This window comes from Gopherus evgoodei, chromosome 4, assembly GCF_007399415.2.
Source record: "Gopherus evgoodei ecotype Sinaloan lineage chromosome 4, rGopEvg1_v1.p, whole genome shotgun sequence".
NCBI classification, from domain to species: domain Eukaryota; kingdom Metazoa; phylum Chordata; order Testudines; family Testudinidae; genus Gopherus; species Gopherus evgoodei.
This window is the reverse complement of record NC_044325.1, coordinates 115596395-115614894: the sequence shown is the minus strand read 5'-3', so window position 1 is coordinate 115614894 and position 18500 is coordinate 115596395. Positions and strand designations below refer to the sequence as shown.

Sequence of the window (18500 nt, the reverse complement as noted above, 5' to 3'; positions counted from 1 at the left end):
GAGAGATACTGGGCTAGGTGGACCTTTGGTCTGACCCGGTACCGTTCTTATTTATGTTCTTATGTTCATTGTATGCTATTATCACTAGAGACTAGGTGCTCTTATAGTTTTAACTGTTAATTCTCAGCAAATTATGAGTTACTGGTTCAGATTAGTCTCTGGGTATTCTACTTCCACGAACTGAGTTTTCTTCCCTTTTTTTCCTGTTCTTATTCTCCATTCTGTATTTGGGGAGTGGAAATTTCTCCACCAAGACAATGATGTTGGCCTTCAGAAACCTTCTGTTACCTACACAAACTGTTTTTTTTTTTGCTGTATCTTTCCAGCAGTGTCAGCCTATCACTTATCTATCTGAATCCTAGATTAACTTCAGAAATCCAAATAATGTCTTGTATGGAAGTTCAAGGCACATTTCTCTGTCCAATACATCAGTATTATAGTGCTCTGGGGATAGAAGAAGAGGTATTCTAATAGAGTCCACACACTAGGTCCAATTTCACGAGAACTACATTTCCAAGGAAAAAGTATAAATCTTCTGCTTTGCAAGGGGGAGAACTAATAAGAGAGATTTCAGAGCCCTTGTTGTTTTTTCCATTTGTGTGATTCTTCCCCTCCCTCCCCAATTCCTGTATATTACTTAATTTCTTTTGTAGCAAGAGTAGCTCCTTTTTTTCTGCATGGAACAAATGTGTATTCAGGGGTTGTGTATTCAAGCCAATATTTGTTCTTTGTAAAATAACCTTCTTGGAACTCAGAACATAGGATTTCATCCCTTACCATCTTGAGTAATAGTCATTGATGGACTCTATCCTCCATGAACTTTATCTAGTTCTTTATTGTACTGGGGTACAATAATGCAGTGGGTCCTGATCTTGATTAGGACCTTAAGGTGTGACTGTGGTTTATGTACTTGTATGTATTATAACCATATTAGAGCACCAGTGCTGGAGTCCTGTTTGTTTAACATAGTTATATTATTTCTGAAAGGTTTTTAAAAACTGATCCCACTGAGGAATACACTAAGAAACTGCACCATCTACTCAGGACATTCCCTACACTAACACCGGAACAAATCAACATATCCTTAGAGCCCCGACCAGGGTTATTCTATCTACTGCCCAAGATCCACAAACCCAGAAATCCTGGACGCCCCATCATCTCGGGCATTGGCACTCTCCCAGAAGGACTGTCTGGATATGTGGACTCTCTACGCAGACCCTATGCTACCAGCACTCCCAGCTACCTCCGTGACACCACTGATTTCCTGAGGAAACTACAATGCATTGGTGACCTTCCAGAAAACACCATCCTAGCCACCATGATGTAGAGGCTCTCTACACAAACATCCCACACACACAGATGGAATACAAGCTGTCAGGAACAGTATCCCTGATGATGCCACAGCACAACTGGCTGCTGAGCTCTGTGCCTTTATCCTCACACACAACTATTTTAAATTTGATGACAAGATATATCTCCAGATCAGTGGCAATGCTATGGGCACCCGCATGGCCCCACAATATGCCAACGTTTTTATGGCTGACCTGGAACAACACTTCCTCAGCTCTCGTCCACTCACGCCCCTTCACTACCTACGCTACATTGATGACATCTTCATCATTTGAACCCATGGGAAGGAGACTCTGGAAAAATTCCACCAATATCAACAGCAGCTCCATCCTACCATCAATTTCAGCCTGGACCAATCTGCACGGGAGGTCCACTTTCTAGACACCACAGTGCAAATAGTTGATGGTCACATTAACACCAACCTCTACCGAAAACCTACCAACCGCTATGCCTACCTTCATGCCTCTAGCTTCCATCCTGGGCACATCACACGATCCATTGTCTACAGCCAAGCACTGAGGTACAACTGCATCTGCTCTAACCCCTCAGACAGAGACCAACACCTACAAAATCTCCACCAAGCATTCTCAAAACTACAATATCCGCACGAGGAAATAAGGAAACAGATCAACAGAGCCAGACGTGTACCCAGAAGCCTCCTACTGCAAGACAAACCCAAGAAAGAAACCAACAGGACTCTACTTGCCATCACATACAGTCCCCAGCTAAAACCCCTCCAACACATCATCAGGGATCTACAACCCATCCTGGACAATGATCCCACACTTTCACAGGCCTTGGGTGGCAGGCCAATCCTTGCCCACAGACAACCTGCCAACCTGAAACATATTCTCACCAGTACTGCACAACGCACCGTAGTAACTCTAGCCCAGGAACCAATCCATGCAACAAACCTCGATGCCAACTCTGCCCACATAGCGACACCAGCGACACCATCACAGGACCTAACCAGATCAGCCACACCATCACCGGTTTATTCACCTGCACATCCACCAATGTAATATATGCCAACATATGCCAGCAATGCCCCTCTCCTATGTACATCGGCCAAACTGGACAGTCTCTACAGAAAAGGATAAATAGACACAAATCAGATATTAGGAATGGCAATATACAAAAACCTGTAGGAGAACACTTCAGCCTCCCTGGCCACACTATAGCAGACCTTAAGGTGGCCATCCTGCAGCAAAAAAACTTCAGGGCCAGACTTCAAAGAGAAACTGCTGAGCTCAGTTCATCTGCAAATTTGATACCATCAGCTCAGGATTAAACAAAGACTGCGAATGGCTTGCCAACTACAGAAACAGTTTCTCCTCCCTTGGTTTTACACCTCAACTGCTAGAACAGGGCCTCATCCTCCCTGATTGAACTAACCCTCATTCTCTAGCTTGCTGCATATATATACCTGCCCCTGGAAATTTCCACTACATGCATCTGACGAAAGTGGGTATTCACCCACTGAAAACTCATGCTCCAAAATGTCTGTTTAGTCTATAAGGTTGTCACAGGATTCTTTGCTGCCTTTACAGATCCAGACTAACACGGCTACCCCTCTGATACATGAAAATTAGAGCTAGTCAAAAATTGGCTCCCTGCCCCAACCCCTCATGGAAAATTTGAATTAAAATGAAAAAATTGTTTTCTGCAGAAAAATTTGATTTTTGTTTTGGTGGAATTTGAATACTGAGAAATTTCAGCCAAAACCCAAGGTAGTTTGATTTGGAAATTTTGTCACAGTGCCTCATGGGGGTTGTAGTTTGGGTGCATCATGCTGTCCTTTTCCATTATAACTTGGGTTTTCTGGTTGGGCTACGTCTCCTGTGATGCACTGTGGTCTCCTCTGTTAGAGAGTGGTAGCAGTGCATTATGGGATTCCCTGGACATTATGTATCATAGAAGACATAGTCCAGCTGGGAAGCCCAGCCTGTAGAGAACTTGGGACATGGGGCATCTGAACTACAACGCTCATGGGACACTATGGTGGCATTTCTAAACTGAAATATTTTGGGTTTTGAATGTTCAGTTTTTCAACAAAATTGATTTTTTTCCCTCAAAAAGCAGCCCTTTTTTAAAAACATTTTTTGTCAAAAACCTACTTTTCTATAGGAGTGCAGTTTTGTTGGAAAAAGTTCAGCCTGCCTTAACGAAATGTCCTCTTCCCTGAAACAGCTCTGCCTTCATTCTGTCTCCTGTTTGTTTTCCAGACAGGAGTGGGAGAAGGCAGCCGACCTGGCATGCATGAACCTTCCCTTGCTTGGTGGTGGTGTATGCTCCAGAGCCAATGAGATTTTTAATTAGTGGGAATCAGGGCCCAGTTGAGAGGCTGCCAGAATGACTGCATTTCACAACTAGATCCATAAAATTAGGGGGTTCAATAAGGGCTTACAAGGGGATTTTGGGGGAGGAGAGTGGCAGTGACCTCTGAGTTGGAACTCCTTTCCTTTGGTAGTTAGGGAATGGGAAAGATTTTGTTCCCTAAACTTTTTGAATCTTTATCAGTGCACCTCAGTTATGAGCCGCTTTCAACACCAATTGCTTCCTGGCTCTGAGGCTGTGCAAGAGGAGGTGCTGAATTTTAGTTGTTTAAGTTTTGTGATGTTTTTACTCATTTGCATCCTAATCAGATTGAATTTGCTCTTAAGTAAGAGGCAAATGGAGTTGGGGGATGCTGGAGGCGCAGGTGCTCTAGGTCTAGAATACTACGATGAAGTCATCAAACTTGTGACCCAAGTCAGAATTTTTACCAAGTTCTCTGAAAGGTAGCGGCCAGTTCAATAACATACTGGGCCTATGAAGACAAGATGCTTAAAATAAAGGTAATATAAATCTGTCGCTCTTCTGATTACAGCAACTGGCTCCAAACCTCAGAATAGGACATTGAGTTCAGGGATAGAGAGAAAATGACCATTCTAATCTGCATTTCTCACCAGGAAGAGCAGCATCCTAGTACTTGGGTTGTGACTGGCTCACATTTCATTTACCCCAAGAGGCTTAAACAAGGTTCTCTGCAACTGATCAGGATTCAGGCAACCTCAAACGCTGTCAGGCATATCGATCCTCTGAGACAGAGCAGTGCAGAGGTCCAAGGAGATGAGGACCTGGAAAAGTTAATTTTGCAAGAGGTTTTAATTATATAGGGTGAGGGAAAAGGAAATGGAAGAGGAGACTGGCAGCAACATGTCCCCAAGTCCTGGGAAGGGGGAGGAAGAATAAATCTAAACATGACCAGCAAAAGAATCTGCTTCATGAGCAAATTCCATTTAAATGTAAATTACCCAAAGTGATTTTTTTAAAGTAGAACTTTTAGCAGCGTGGTGCAGGAAGGCAGAAGTATTTTTCCTCTGGTTTAAATATGTGACATAGACAGCTGTAGATAGCTGTAAGTCTTCTTGCGCCTCCACTTCCTTACACCTACTTCTTTCCTGTGGGCTCCTCAGAGCTATTCCCTGCAGCAGTGCCTCCAGGTGGTGACAGCTAGAATGTTTGCGTGAGTCACCAGAGCCCTGCCGATGTCAATTAGCATCCAAATGACTGGCACGTACCATCTTGGTAATATTCAGTCTGTGCTTCCCGCCAGGGGACCAGCCTCTAAGAATGCATCTCATCCCCTCTGACCTGCATCAACCGTGTAAGCCTAGTAAAAATCTGACTGGGAACCAAAAAAATAAAAATAAAAAATTTAAATTTCATTCCCTTTCCTGAGACTCAGTAGTTTGCAAATAGAGGATCATTTACCGTAAGCTGGAAAATGAAAAGCACTGAACTGTGGGGGGTGAGAGTGCCGCTGAATAGTTTTAGTGATAGATAATGAAGACTCAGGGCCAGATCCTCAGCTGGCATTAATCAGTATAGCTCCATTGACTTTTATGGAGCTATGCTGAATTAGACCAGCTGAGGATCTCACCCCACTCCATTAACCTCTTAGGATGCTGGTCAAAATCCAGACCAAGTTGGTGGCATTTTAGTTTCTGCCATCTGTTTTTGGGTGTGCAATGAGTTTGGTCTCAATCCATTTCCTAGTGGGAAGCATCACTTGTTGGCATTCTTGGATCAGCCAGGAATTGAACTGGTGTGGAGACAGAAATATTCCTCTACCTGTCAGAGATCCCCTTCACAGCTGTAGATTGGGTACATTGGTGAGGAGGCATGGGGAGGCTTTCACAGCTGCTTGTGTGTTCAGTGAATGCAGAGGACCTCTGCTTCCAGGGTTGTAAATCCATTAGTCAGGCAGTAGTAAAATTCTCATCCCTACTAAACTGGAGAAGGAAAGCTGGAGTTCAGCTGTTCCTCAGTTGAAACCATGCCAATGTTTTCTTCTAATGACAGGAGAGGGGCAGTTTCACAAAGCAGCTGACAGTCAAATCCCAACTTTTACTCCTAAAAGGCAGCACCTTCCCTTGTGAATGAGTCATTGATGTGTAACCCTGCCTTGCTCCTGACTCCATAAGTCACTTCTAAAAGTTCTCATGGTGTCTCTGGTATCAGTCTGGTCATCAGGTGCCACGTGATAACTGACCAAACTCATTGGACACTCTCACTGGCCAGTTCACTAAAGAGGCCAAGGAATTAATGGTTCTGGGGGACAGAACCCATCTGTTCTTCCAGATCAGTTCAAGATACAGCAGATGGCATTGTGCAGGGAGCCTGGGGATTAACAGAGGAGTTTGGGCTCCAGAGCAGTCAAGGTGGCACCTTTAAGTGGCACTACATTAACATTAAAATATGTATTATTTAAAAGGACACTATCAGATTATTTAGGCTGAAAATATTCTCTTTCTTGGAAGGGAAGGGAAATCCCAAGAATTAAACCTGGAGACTGAGCGAGCAAGAGATTTTTTTAAAGGTGTTGTTAAAACTTTTATTTTTATTTTATTTTTTTTAAAAATGATGATCTGAATTTCAAGTAAAAGCCTGGGAGGCTTTGGCTATTAAATGTATATACTGTGTTTCTCATTGACAGTATGCGCCACAGGGATGTGTTGATAGTACTGTGAGAACGTTTTTGTTCCCTGACTTGTTGTGTGTCTTTAAATTTGCCATTTTAATGTTGCAGTAACACTGTGATTGCCTTTTTAATTATATTATTTGTTTTGATGTGATCTTTTATGATGACATAAAACACTGGCGGTAATGAAAATTGTGGGTAAGGTTCTGGCTGGAGTATTCTGGTTCACAAGTTGGCTAGAGAAGCATGTGTGTTTCTCTCATGGCTTTTGAAGCAAATCTTTTCTCCCTTATAGCTTTTTGGTTTTGTGTGTATGACATTTCACTGCTTGTTGAGTTGCCAACCCCGAACATTAAAAAATCACGAGTCAGGCCCCGCCCCCTCCAAAAATCCTGATATAGTTTACAAATAATCGTTTGTGGTTCTTGTTTGCCTGCTGGTTTTTGAGCTTTTAGGATGCATTTTTCTCCACAACCATGAGGCTAGAAACTTACTTTAAAAAAAGATTCTTTTGTAACAGATTTATCTTCAGGAGCTGGAACTTGAGGTAAAACATGAAATACCGTGAGAGTTGCAATAAAAGTGAGAGTTGACAATGCTGATTTACACTGACAGGCAGTTTTCTTCACGTTGCTCTGACAGTGAGCCTGGCCTTGAGCTGGAGGAAGAAGGTAGTTCAGTCTCCACAGTCTGTTAAAATCTTGGACTCTCTCCTCAGATTGCCCAAAAAGTGTCCCAGTAGTTTTAGTGATGTGGAAACTTATTCAGTAGGAACAGCTTGAGTCAACGATATTCATGGCCAAACAGTCATAATTTGGTGAAAGCTTTCGGAGGAGGGATGGTCTTGTGTTTAAAACAGTGGTCTAGTACTCAGGAGACCTGGGTTTTATTACTGGCTTTGCCACTGACTCCCTGTGTGACCTTGGGCAAGTCACTCAATCTCTCTATTCCCCACTTGTAAAATGGGGATAAGAATGCTTCATTTTTCCCACCCTTTGTCTGTCTTGGCTATTTGGAATTCACGTTCTTTGGGGAGGGACCTTTTCTCATTATGTATATGTACAGCATCTAATACAATGGGGCCCTGGTCTCAGCTGAGTCCTACCATAAAACAAATAATAAATAACTATAATAATATAACAGTGTTGGAGGTGAGGTTAAAATTATGTATTCTGTCACCAGTGCTCCAGCGCTCTACACAAACAAGTGTTAAAAGGTTGTGTCTGTTTGGAGAGATTATAACTCAAAATAACGTGGTCAAGTGAATAATTTGAACAATCTGTCATTTTCTGTAGTGTACGACAGTTACCAGAGAAGGATGAAAAATTGAAATTCTTCCCAGTATCAGACGTTTGAAATGATTATGCAAAGATGTGCAAATTAAGTATTTCCAAAGGATCTATTCTCTATGCACTTCAGATTGTAACTAAGTGATGAATTACCTTAACTAGAAAGTGAGCTACTGTCCCTGTGTCAAGATAGATTGTAATCTTAAAGGTGACCTGCAATGAAAACAAATATTGGGTTGTGCCTTTTTTCATAATGATATATGTGTGATGGGTTTCATTATGTTCACATCCAAAATTTTTACCCTAGTGTCATCTGATTTTAACATCAACCAGGTTAACCGCTTTCCAGTTTTTTCCCCCAAGCCTCACTGGTCCAGAGCGGGGGCTGTTTAACACACTTTGGATTTTAGGAGGGTGTTAACCTTTCTTTTGGAAAGAACTAAGTAATTTAGCAGGTCACCCAGACAGCTGGTGACTATTTGTGACTCTCCAAGGTAGATTTCTGATTATATTATATTGTACTTTAAATCTTTAAACATACAGCCTCCTCCTAGGGTGTTGGCCCATTCCACAAGATCACTGTCTACTTCTGTGGCATTACTCAAGAATGTTCCTATTCTGGACATTAGTAGGGGTACCACTCCAAGATTGTGCAATGGTCCAGTCTCAGATGCTGCTGTTGGAAATGATGTGTTGTCTTCAATCTTGGATTTGGCTCCAAACCCCTGCTCTCTCTTCCCCCCCGCTGGCAGTACGGCTAGGAAGTCACCTGAAGTTGAGCACCTATAGGGATACTACTTGAAGGAGAGGTGACTCACTTCATGAAGTAATTGGAGTTCTTTGAGATGTATTCCCCTATGGGTGTTCCTACAGGTGGCTATGATACTGCAGCCATGCTATTTTCAGCACACTTGCCTGATCAGAAGTAGAGCGTGTGCGACTACCTCAGCTGTGAATTACACCTCCCCGCTGCGGTGTGGATATATCCTGTAAGACTTCGCATTAGCGTAGTCAGTGGCTATATGAGCCTATATTCTGTGATAAGACTCCTGATCACTATGGCAGATTGGAAGTTCTGCTGTAGCTGCCAGGGAACTAAAAAAAATGGAGGCTTTTATTGAGTTAAATATAAAACAGGCAATGCAATACAGTAGCCTGGTGTGTTATTTCTGCTGATATTAAATTCCATTTACTTTACCTACAGTCCCAACTATATTCAGTTATCAACTGTCAGCAAATCTGTGTACTGACAACTGCAGTGTGGAAAATTTTGGAGGCTGGGTAGGGGACCCTGGCACTTTTTGCACATGGGGAGGCAGCTTGGATGGTGGGATTAGAGTGTTAGCTGGCTGTCTCTGCTAAAATGATCAGCAGTGTTAAGAGTGTTGCCATTTAAATTCTGCTCTTCTGGTTTGTGGGTTAACAGCTGTTGAGATAGGGCCATTCACATCTCTCACAGATGTTGGGGGCAGATTCTTTGCCCTTTTCTGCTGTCTTTGTGCCATGTGAGCTAAATCCCCTGCCAGGTATTCCTGTGGCATGGGGGAGAGCCCAGCAGGTAGAGCCAGAGTAGCCAGTTCCTATGTGCCTCCTTCCTTGCAGCCTCTGTCACGGGAGCAGATCAGGAGCAGGGAGGAGGAGTGACCAGAACATGATCTTGAGGACTGTAGTCAGCTGGTGCAAATTAGGTGAGAGCAGTTGGGGTGTAGTTCAGTGCCATGAGGCTGGGGCAGGGAATCAGGATGCCTTAAGGTTTTGAAGCTGTTCTTTGTAACCTCGGGGGCTAGAAAAGTAATTAAAAAAAAAAAAGGGCTCAGATGCTTCAGTACAATTCTACAGCAAGAGGCAATTCTCGAACAGGCCCTGAGGAAGCTCTGTTTCCTGCACAAATGATCTTTACCATGTACAAAATATAAAAATAAGAACAGCCATATCGGGTCAGACCAATAGTCCATCTAGCCAAGTATCCTATCTTCCGACGTTGCCAATGCCAAATGCTTCAGAGGGAATGAACAGAACAGGCAATCACTGAGTGAGCCCTGTGTTCACTCCCAGCTTCTGGTAGTTTGAGGCTTAGGACACCTAGAACATAAGGCTGCATCGCTGACCGTCTTGGCTAATAGCCATTGATGGACCTATCCTCCAGGAACGTATCTAATTCTTTATTGAATCCACTTATACTTTTGGCCTTCAGAACATCCCCTGGCAACAAGTTCCACAGATTGATTGAGTGTTGTGAAGAAATACTTTCTTCTGTTTGTTTTAAACCTGCTGCCTATTAATTTAATTGGGTGACCCCTAGTTCTTGTGTTATGTGAAAGAGTAAATAACACTTCCTCTTCACTTTCTCCACATCAGTCATGATTTTATTAGAGCAGCAAAGAATCCTGTGGCACCTTATAGACTAACAGACGTTTTGGAGCATGAGCTTTCGTGGGTGATGCATGCATCTGAGGAAGTGGGTGTTCACCCACGAAAGCTCATGCTCCAAAACGTCTGTTAGTCTATAAGGTGCCACAGGATTCTTTGCTGCTTTTACAGATCCAGACTAACACGGCTACCCTCTGATACTTGACATGATTTTATTGACCTCTATCATATCCCCCCTTAATCATCTCTTTTCCAAGATGAAAAGTTCCAATCATTTTAGTCTCTCCTCATATGGAAGCTGTTCCATCCCCCTAATCATTTTTGTTGCCCTTCTCTGTACCTTTTCCAATTCTAATGTATCTTTTTTGAGGTGGGGCGACCACAACTGCATTCAGTATTCAAGGTGTGGGTGTACCAAGGATTAATCTAGTGGCATTATATTTTCTGTCTGATCTATTCCTTTCCTAATGGTTCCTCACATTCTGTTAGCTTTTTTGACTGCCGCTGTTTTCAGAGAGCTATTCACAATGACTCTAAGATCTCTTTCTTGGGTGGTAGCAGCTAATTTAGACATACATAATTTTGTGTTGATAGTTGGGATTATGTTTTCCAATGTGCATTACTTTGCATTTATCCACACAGAATTTCATCTGTCATTCTGTTGCCCAGGCACCCAGTTTTGTGAGATCCTTTTGTAACTCTTTGCAGTCTGCTTTGAATTTAACTATCTTGAGTAATGTTGTAAATTTTGCCACCTCACTGTTTGCCCCTTTTTCCTAATCATTTATGAATATAATGAACAGCACTGGGGATATGGCTGCAAAGATTGTTTCTGGTGTGTTGCTTTGACCACATCATCGTCTCCCCTCCACTGGATCCCCTTTGTCCACCATATAAAAAACAAAGTACTTGTCTTCACTTTTAAGGCGTTTCATAGCTTATTCTCACCCTTCCAATCTTGTCTTGCATGGTATTGAGATGTCAGCTCCTATCTCTGCTCTGCTGATGCTGCTAGTCTTGATTGCTCATTTCTCAAATTTTCCAGCAAGGTCCTTTGCATTTTCCCCCATGTCACGTGAGCAGGGGAGGTGCTCCTGTAGAAAATCCCCAAAGCCACCCCATTGTCATCCTTCAGATCCCCCCTTAAAACTATCCTCTGCGTTGGTGCTTATGGAAAAATTCAGTTGAGGTTGGGGCTAGCCACACTGATCATGACTGTCTCTCTGTTACCTTGTGCTCCCCGCATCTGTTTTGTGTATCCAATTGTCTTACGCTGAAACTATGTCTACACTCAAAGCTAGCTTTTGCTATTTGTAAGTAAATTGCTTAGCACAATGGGGTTCGACCCTCTAGGCCAGGGGTAGGCAACCTATGGCATGGGTGCCAAAGACGGCACTCACACTGCCCAGGTCCTGGCCACCAGTCCAGGGGGCTCTTCATTTTAATTTAATTTTAAATGAAACTTCTTAAACATTTAAAAAAAACCTTATTTACTTTACATACAACAATAGTTTAGTTATATATTATAGACTTGTAGAAAGAGACCTTCTAAAAACATTGAAATGTATGACTGACACGCAAAATCTTAAATTAGAGTGAATAAATGAAGATTCGGTGCAGCGCTTCTGAAAAGTTGCTGACCCCTGCCCTAGGTTCTACTACAGCACAAATTGTAGATAATGACTACAGACTTTCTCCAGTGGCCACTCTATGCCAGCTCACATGACTTCTGTTGTGTTACCCCCAAATAAACACAGTTCATTTATCATTGCTATAGTCTATAACATGTAAAATTACGTAAAAGCTAAAGCACATATCTCATGGATGACATTTCTTCCTCAGCAAAAGAAAACATAGCCCGCTGCATTTTCAAACAAAGCCCCCTTAAAAGTGATTTTGTATTTTCTCCCTGGCTGATAATTTTCTGGACCTATTTTGCCTCCTCTTGCTTTTGTGTGGTTCAGTTGTTTATGTTTTTTATAAAGCTTGCAAAGCTGGAGATATTGTATAAACACACTGTAATATTGGTCCATGGGTTTCTAAGTGCTGGCTTCACACTGGCTCCATTTTTTAAATCTTTAGAAAGCACAGTATGTAATGCCCTGTGGGATGCTCATGGCAGGGTCTAAACTGTAGATCCCTTGTTTTGGGCTTCACACTGGTTTCCTTTGGCTGACCACAGCCTTGTCACTGCCCCGGAGCTGACTTTCTGCTCCCGCCCAGCAGTTTATCCAGGTGTGCTAACCATACATATGCTAACGGCCTTTCCCAGAGTCTGATAATTCAAGCGAGTCTTCCCATTCAATGGACTTTGAATCAGGCCCCGCTAGCTTAACATTCTCAGTGATCCTACATGTGATCAATTTCACCGTAAGCGGGTGGAGAGATTTCTCAGGGATGGTAGTGGAAAACATTTGATATGTATATGTGTGTGCATGCCACATGTACAGTTTAAACTCCCAACAACTTTTCCCTTCCTGGGGAACACTCTTATGAAAAGGGTTGGCATGTTAGCAGTGAGAGGGATAATAGAGTAGCCTCTCAGTTAAACCTGATCAATAAATCAAAACTTGTTTACAAACCTGCTTTTCAACCTGGAATCCTGTGGCACCTTATAAACTAACAGACGTTTTGGAGCATGAGCTTTCGTGGGTGAATGCATCTGACAAGTGGGTATTCACCCACGAAAGCTCATGCTCCAAAACGTCTGTTAGTCTATAAGGTGCCACAGGATTCTTTGCTGCTTTTACAGATCCAGATTAACACGGCTACCCCTCTGATACTTTTCAACCTGGGTTACTATTTAACTACTTGCTTTCCATTTTAGACACATGCTGCTTGAATAAATACTGTAGTCTAACTGTGAGCTATGAATGGGTGAGCTGGGAAGAGTAAAATATACTGTAGTGCAGGGGGGTGAATTCAATTTTTAGTGAACAGGGTATAAATGTAGGACTGTGTACTGTTCTCCGTCCACATTGGAGCTCCCACTGAGGTCAGTTTCGAGGGTAAACTGCATGTCAATATGGCCTTTATGTAAGAACTAAAATATTTATTTTTACATTAATCATCACTCAGGGCTCACGGTTAGGATGCCCAATATTTGAGCCCTGTCCTTTCTCTCTCTCTCCCCCACCTTTTCTTCCTCCCCCTTTTTTGCAACAACCAAGTACTCCTATGAGCTTCAGTCTCTGCCTTGCCTCATTCTATCTGAGTCAAGGTTCCTTCCCCACTCTGAACTTTAGGGTACAAATGTGGGGACCTGCATAGACACTTCCAAGCTTAATTACTAGCTTAGATCTGGCAACTCTGCCATCATCCAGAAATTTCAGTGTCTGGATCACGTCTTGTCCCCCCCAAAACCTTCCCCTCCCTGGGCAGCCTTGAGAGGCTTCACCAATTCCCTGGTGAACACAGATCCAAATCCCTTGGATCTTAAAACAAGGAGAAATTAACCATCCCTCCTCCTTTCCCCCCCCCACCAAGCCCTGGTGAGTCCCGATCCAATCCCCTTGGGTCTTAAAACAGGGAAAAATCAATTAGGTTCTTAAAAAGAAAGCTTTTAATTAAAGAAAGAAAAGTTAAAAAAAAATCTCTGTAAAATCAGGATGGAAAATACTTTACAGGGTAATCAGATTCCTATAGCCCAGAGGAACCCCCTCTAGCCTTAGGTGCAAAGTTACAGCAAGCAGAGGTAAAATCCTCTCAGCAAAAAAAAGGACATTTACAAGTTGAGAAAACAAAAATAAAACTAATCCGCCTTGCCTGGCTGTTACTTACAATTTTGAAACATGAGAGACTGGTTTAGAAAGATTTGGAGAGCCTGGATTGACGTCTGGTCCCTCTTAGTCCCAAGAGCGAACAACCGCCAAAACAAAGAGCACAAACAAAGACTTCCCTCCACCAAGATTTGAAAGTATCTTGTCCCCCATTGGTCCTCTGGTCAGGTGTCAGCCAGGTTTACTGAGTTTCTTAACCCTTTACAGGTAAAAGAGACATTAGCCCTTAACTATCTGTTTATGACAATCTGTTAAATTGGTCAGCAGTGAAACAGTTAATGTTTCACTTAAAGTGGCATGTGGCCTTGGGAGTAAACACCCCAATGATATGAATGAATGGGGGTGAGGGGGTTTCGTGCCTCCCAGAGCCACTGCTCCAGGCTCTCTGTTTGCAGACTGTGGCAGATAATACTGCATCATTCTGTGCTTGGGGTCACATTTGAATGGCTTCCTATGTAACCAGGAGGGCTACAAAAACTTTTTCAAAGGGAAGCTTAATTTCTTCTGAATCTGAATATGCTATGTGGGCCACATTAATAGCAGGCTGGATTTAGGCTGATGCTCCCAATCTGGAGAGATGGTTTAAAAATATGAAATATTCTGGATAGAGATGAACACCTTTTTTTGGCTAATATGTAATATTGCTTGGCCTGCCTTGAAAACTGAAAGGGCAAGTATTGAATAAATTAATTGAAAATTTTCTAGTATCATTGTAAGAGTGTTGTCTACCCATGACACATTCAAAATCACAGGTCAGGGCCGTAAGATCAGGAGGTTTTCTTGTATTAAAGTAATGAAATTTAAAAATATATTTTGGATTCTTTTTGCCTTCTGGTTTTTGAACCTTTCTGGTAATTTCCAAACTTTTCTCTATAACAAGGAGTGGGAAGAATGTAATTGTGCTTTGTTTTAAAAGAAAGCTGAGATTCTCTTGTATTCACATGACTCCAAGAAAACAACATATCACAAGACTCTTGATAAAACTGTGAGAGCTGGCTGACCTTCTGTAAATGCCTGAGTACCCTTTTGGGTCCGTTCTAATTTGAAAGGCCTTAAAGCAACATCTCCCTGTGAATAGCAATAGATACCTGTCGCTTACGTTTCTTGGAGCAATTGTATCTTGGGGGACACTTTTTCTTCTCCTCCTCCTCCTCCTATGGGGAAAGCATAACAAATCCAGAAGTTGTGTTGCACAAGGATTTGAGCCCTTTGTATACTAATCCCAGTAAATTCTGATTTTAAAAGGGGGTGAGATCTAGTGCTCAGGAAATGGGAATATAGCACTGTCCAAAACCCCAGAAACTTTCCCTATGGGCCAGTTACTCCATAATCGCCATTTCAGTTTCTTGCACTTTCCCCTGAATCATTTGATACTTGTCACTATTGGATCCTTATTACTAAGGAAGCATCTCTATGCCCCAACTGTGAGCTGAGCCTCATTGTACTAGACACTGTAGAAACACACAATGAGAGATCAGGCTTGCCTTGCATTTAGTTTTTGGTTGCTTATTTTATGTATGTTTTTATATCTGGGCTATCTGGGTGCTATTACCAGTAAGGTAATAAACAGCTCAGTAGAGTGTTAATATTAATAGGTATATATGAGATGCATTATAATGCTTGTCTGGCTTTCTTCCCCAAGCCCACTATATAATTATATGGTGTATAGTTTATTGATTTGAATTAACATTTTGATACAAATGGTGTTGTGAGAGGAAATCCATGGAGATGCAGTAATAAGAATCTTCCACTAGTTGTCTCTCAATCCCCATTTTAAAGCTGACTAAAAAAGGCTAAATCTCTTTAGCTTCTGCTGTATATTCAGATCCAGGATAACAAATTTCATTTATAAATATTGCTATGAACTCCTTCTAGAAGAGGGGAATAGGAGCTATAACAGCCTTGAGTCCAAGATGTGGCAGCCTCTGCATGCTCTGGTCTTTGAGTTCCTGGGTTGCTGGATATTAAAATTTGTTATGTTTGTTACAGTCATGCCTAGGAACCAAACAGAATTGTGATAGGTGCTTATACACACACTGAGGCCACGTCCAGACTACCCGCCGTATCGGCGGGTTAAAATCAGTTGCTCGGGGATCTAGACGCGATATATCGATCCCCGAGCGCACTTATATCGATTCCGGAACTCCATCAACCCCAACGGAGTTCCGGAATCGACAGGGAGAGCCGCAAACATCGATCTCGCGCGGTGAGGACGGGTGAGTAATCCGATCTTAGATATTCGACTTCAGCTACGTTATTCACGTAGCTGAAGTTGCGTATCTAAGATCGATTTCCCCCCCGTAGTGTGGACCAGCCCTGAGTAAGAGACTGTTCCTGTCCCAAAGAGATTAGTCCAAATAGACAAGACAGACAAAGGGAAGGAGGAAGGGGCTGAGTGCACGAGCAGAGTGATGGTTTTCAAATGTCATGTTAGGGCCATGATTTTTTGTTTTATTTTTAATTTTTGGGTGAGGTTTTGTTGGGAGGGGATGAAGGAAAGATCAGGGAAGGGAGGGAGGGCGTGATCAGGACAGGACCACCGGGAGGAGGTGGGAAGCTTGTTCCCAGAAATGTTTTCTGTCTCTTATTTCTTTCAGTTGAGCACACATGTATTTATTTGCTATACAAGTAAATGTTTCTTACAGATAAGCATTGCCCGGAGCTTCCAGCTGTTTGACAAAAATGTAAATACGCCCCCTCCACCCCCCACATTAAACCTAATAAGCAGCCTAATGTATTTTTATTTGTATTGGATTAATGCCTAGAAGCCCTAGGCAGGAGCCCTGCCCTTTGTGCTAGGTTTTGTAGAGACCTATAGTTAGAGAAGCTCCCTGCTTGGACAGTTTTAGTCTACAGAGACCAGAAAAGGAGACAAACAAAAGGGCACAAGCACAAGTCTTGTTAGTCACCTGCTTTTTAAACTAAGCTGCGCTGATCCATTCCCCTCTTGCTATTGGTCGGGCACTGTAGCCAGCCTGTTAGCCATCGCTGAGCCAGCCATTGCTTCCTTCCATCCTGCCTCACCCCATGAGAGAGGTTCAGTGAGATGGTAACCTACCCATCCATCTAACGATAACCTCAGGCCTCCGCCTTCAATCCAGGCAGCTCTAGTTCCTCCTTCCCTTAGAGGGAGGAAGTAATGGGATGTTCCTGTCCCCTTCTGCTTTTCCCTGGGGGTCCAGCAGGGCATTTCCTGCCCCATTCACACTGTGTTCCCCCCAGCCACTTTCTCCCATGGAAGAATGGGAAAGGCAGGTGTGCAGAAGACAACTAAGATATGTGCTCTAACCATGTCACGTATGCACAGCTCACCCCAAATCATATACTATGCTCCAGTCCATCCAACCCTCCTCTAAACATACACAAGGCTACACTGCAGCCTTGCTCCCATCCATGTAAATGTCCTACAACACCGACACCATAACTCCACCTCCACAAGAAGCATAGTGCTTATGTCTGTGTAGTTAGGGTGACAGTGTCTGTGTAGACACTGCGTAACTTACATCATGTGTTGGCTGTCATTCTTGTCAATTTCAAAGCTCCGTTCTGTAGCAGGGGGTCAAAGCTGGAGCGCTGACATTGAGGCTGGTAGACTCCATGCTGTGACCTTCTCGCTGGGCTCAGAGCTTGGGCTGCCACCCTGGGGTGGGTGGGGGCTCCAGATGTGATCCTGGCTGCCGCTTGGGCTCTCAGCTCCCCACTCCCCGTGGAGCTAACCAGCTGGAACCTGGCTGCTGGGTAGCCTCAAGGTGAGATCCAGGGCAACAGCTGGGCTCCCAGTGAGAAGGTCCATGCTGGGCGGTAGCCAGGTTCCCAATGGAGGGTGGGAGCTCTGAGCTGACAGCCCAGTCTTTCAGCCTCCCATATTGACTCTCTTAAGTTGGTGCAAGTGCTCCTGTTGAGGACATGCACCACTGACAGGAGGAGGCTAGTGTGGACATGAAAAAACGCGGCAGTTATAGTGGTTGGCTGTATGTCGACTTGAGTTGACTTAAGTTTGTAGTGTAGACATGCCCTCAGAGATTGAATGGACATGGAAAAAGAAGAGCTGGATGAAAAATGCTGATTTTTTTCCCCTAGGATTTTAAAAAATTATTTGTATATTAATGAAAATTTCCCTATTCTAAAGCAAACCCCCCCAAAAAGAAATATTTGGGGTTTTGAGAAAACCATTTTCAGTTAAAGTTTTTGGTTTTCAAAACCTCGAATGTTTTAACCCAAAGACATTTTGTTGTTCATTGAAACATCAGAAAATTTGTCAAATGATATCTTTCTGTGAAATTTTCATTTTCCGTGATAATCCATTTTTCATCTAAATTACTTTGGACTAGAAAAAATTTGAATCAGCTGTAAAAATGACTCAGTTCTATGGGTGATGCCTCCAGAACAGGCCTGAGGCACATGGGTAGAGAAAGGTTGCACTTTACTTACCCACTCGGTCCCTGTTGACTTATTCCGTTCAACCTTAGAAGTATGGCTAGAGCAAGCCTTCAAGATGGGGACTGGGGGAAAATAGGAATAGAAGGCCTATTAAGTTCACACCAGCGGGCAGGGCATCTGTACTCAAATCCCAGTACTTACCAGGATTCATTTGTACTGATGTCAGATCAAATGAGATGGGTATTATACTTCATTGTTTTTACAGATTGCTTCGCATTAAAAATGTATGCCTCTTCACTCGTGTATCCGTCATGTGATTCTGTTATTTGTGCTCTACAGTGAGTCTTTACTACATATCGCGTACTG

At 42.9% G+C, this 18500-nt stretch overlaps 1 protein-coding gene across 2 annotated transcripts in view; it reads left to right on the top strand.

The window, feature by feature from the left end:
* Nucleotides 1-18500, top strand: part of TSPAN4 (tetraspanin 4) — a 692791-nt gene that overhangs the window by 150579 nt on the left and 523712 nt on the right. The window lies entirely within an intron of this gene.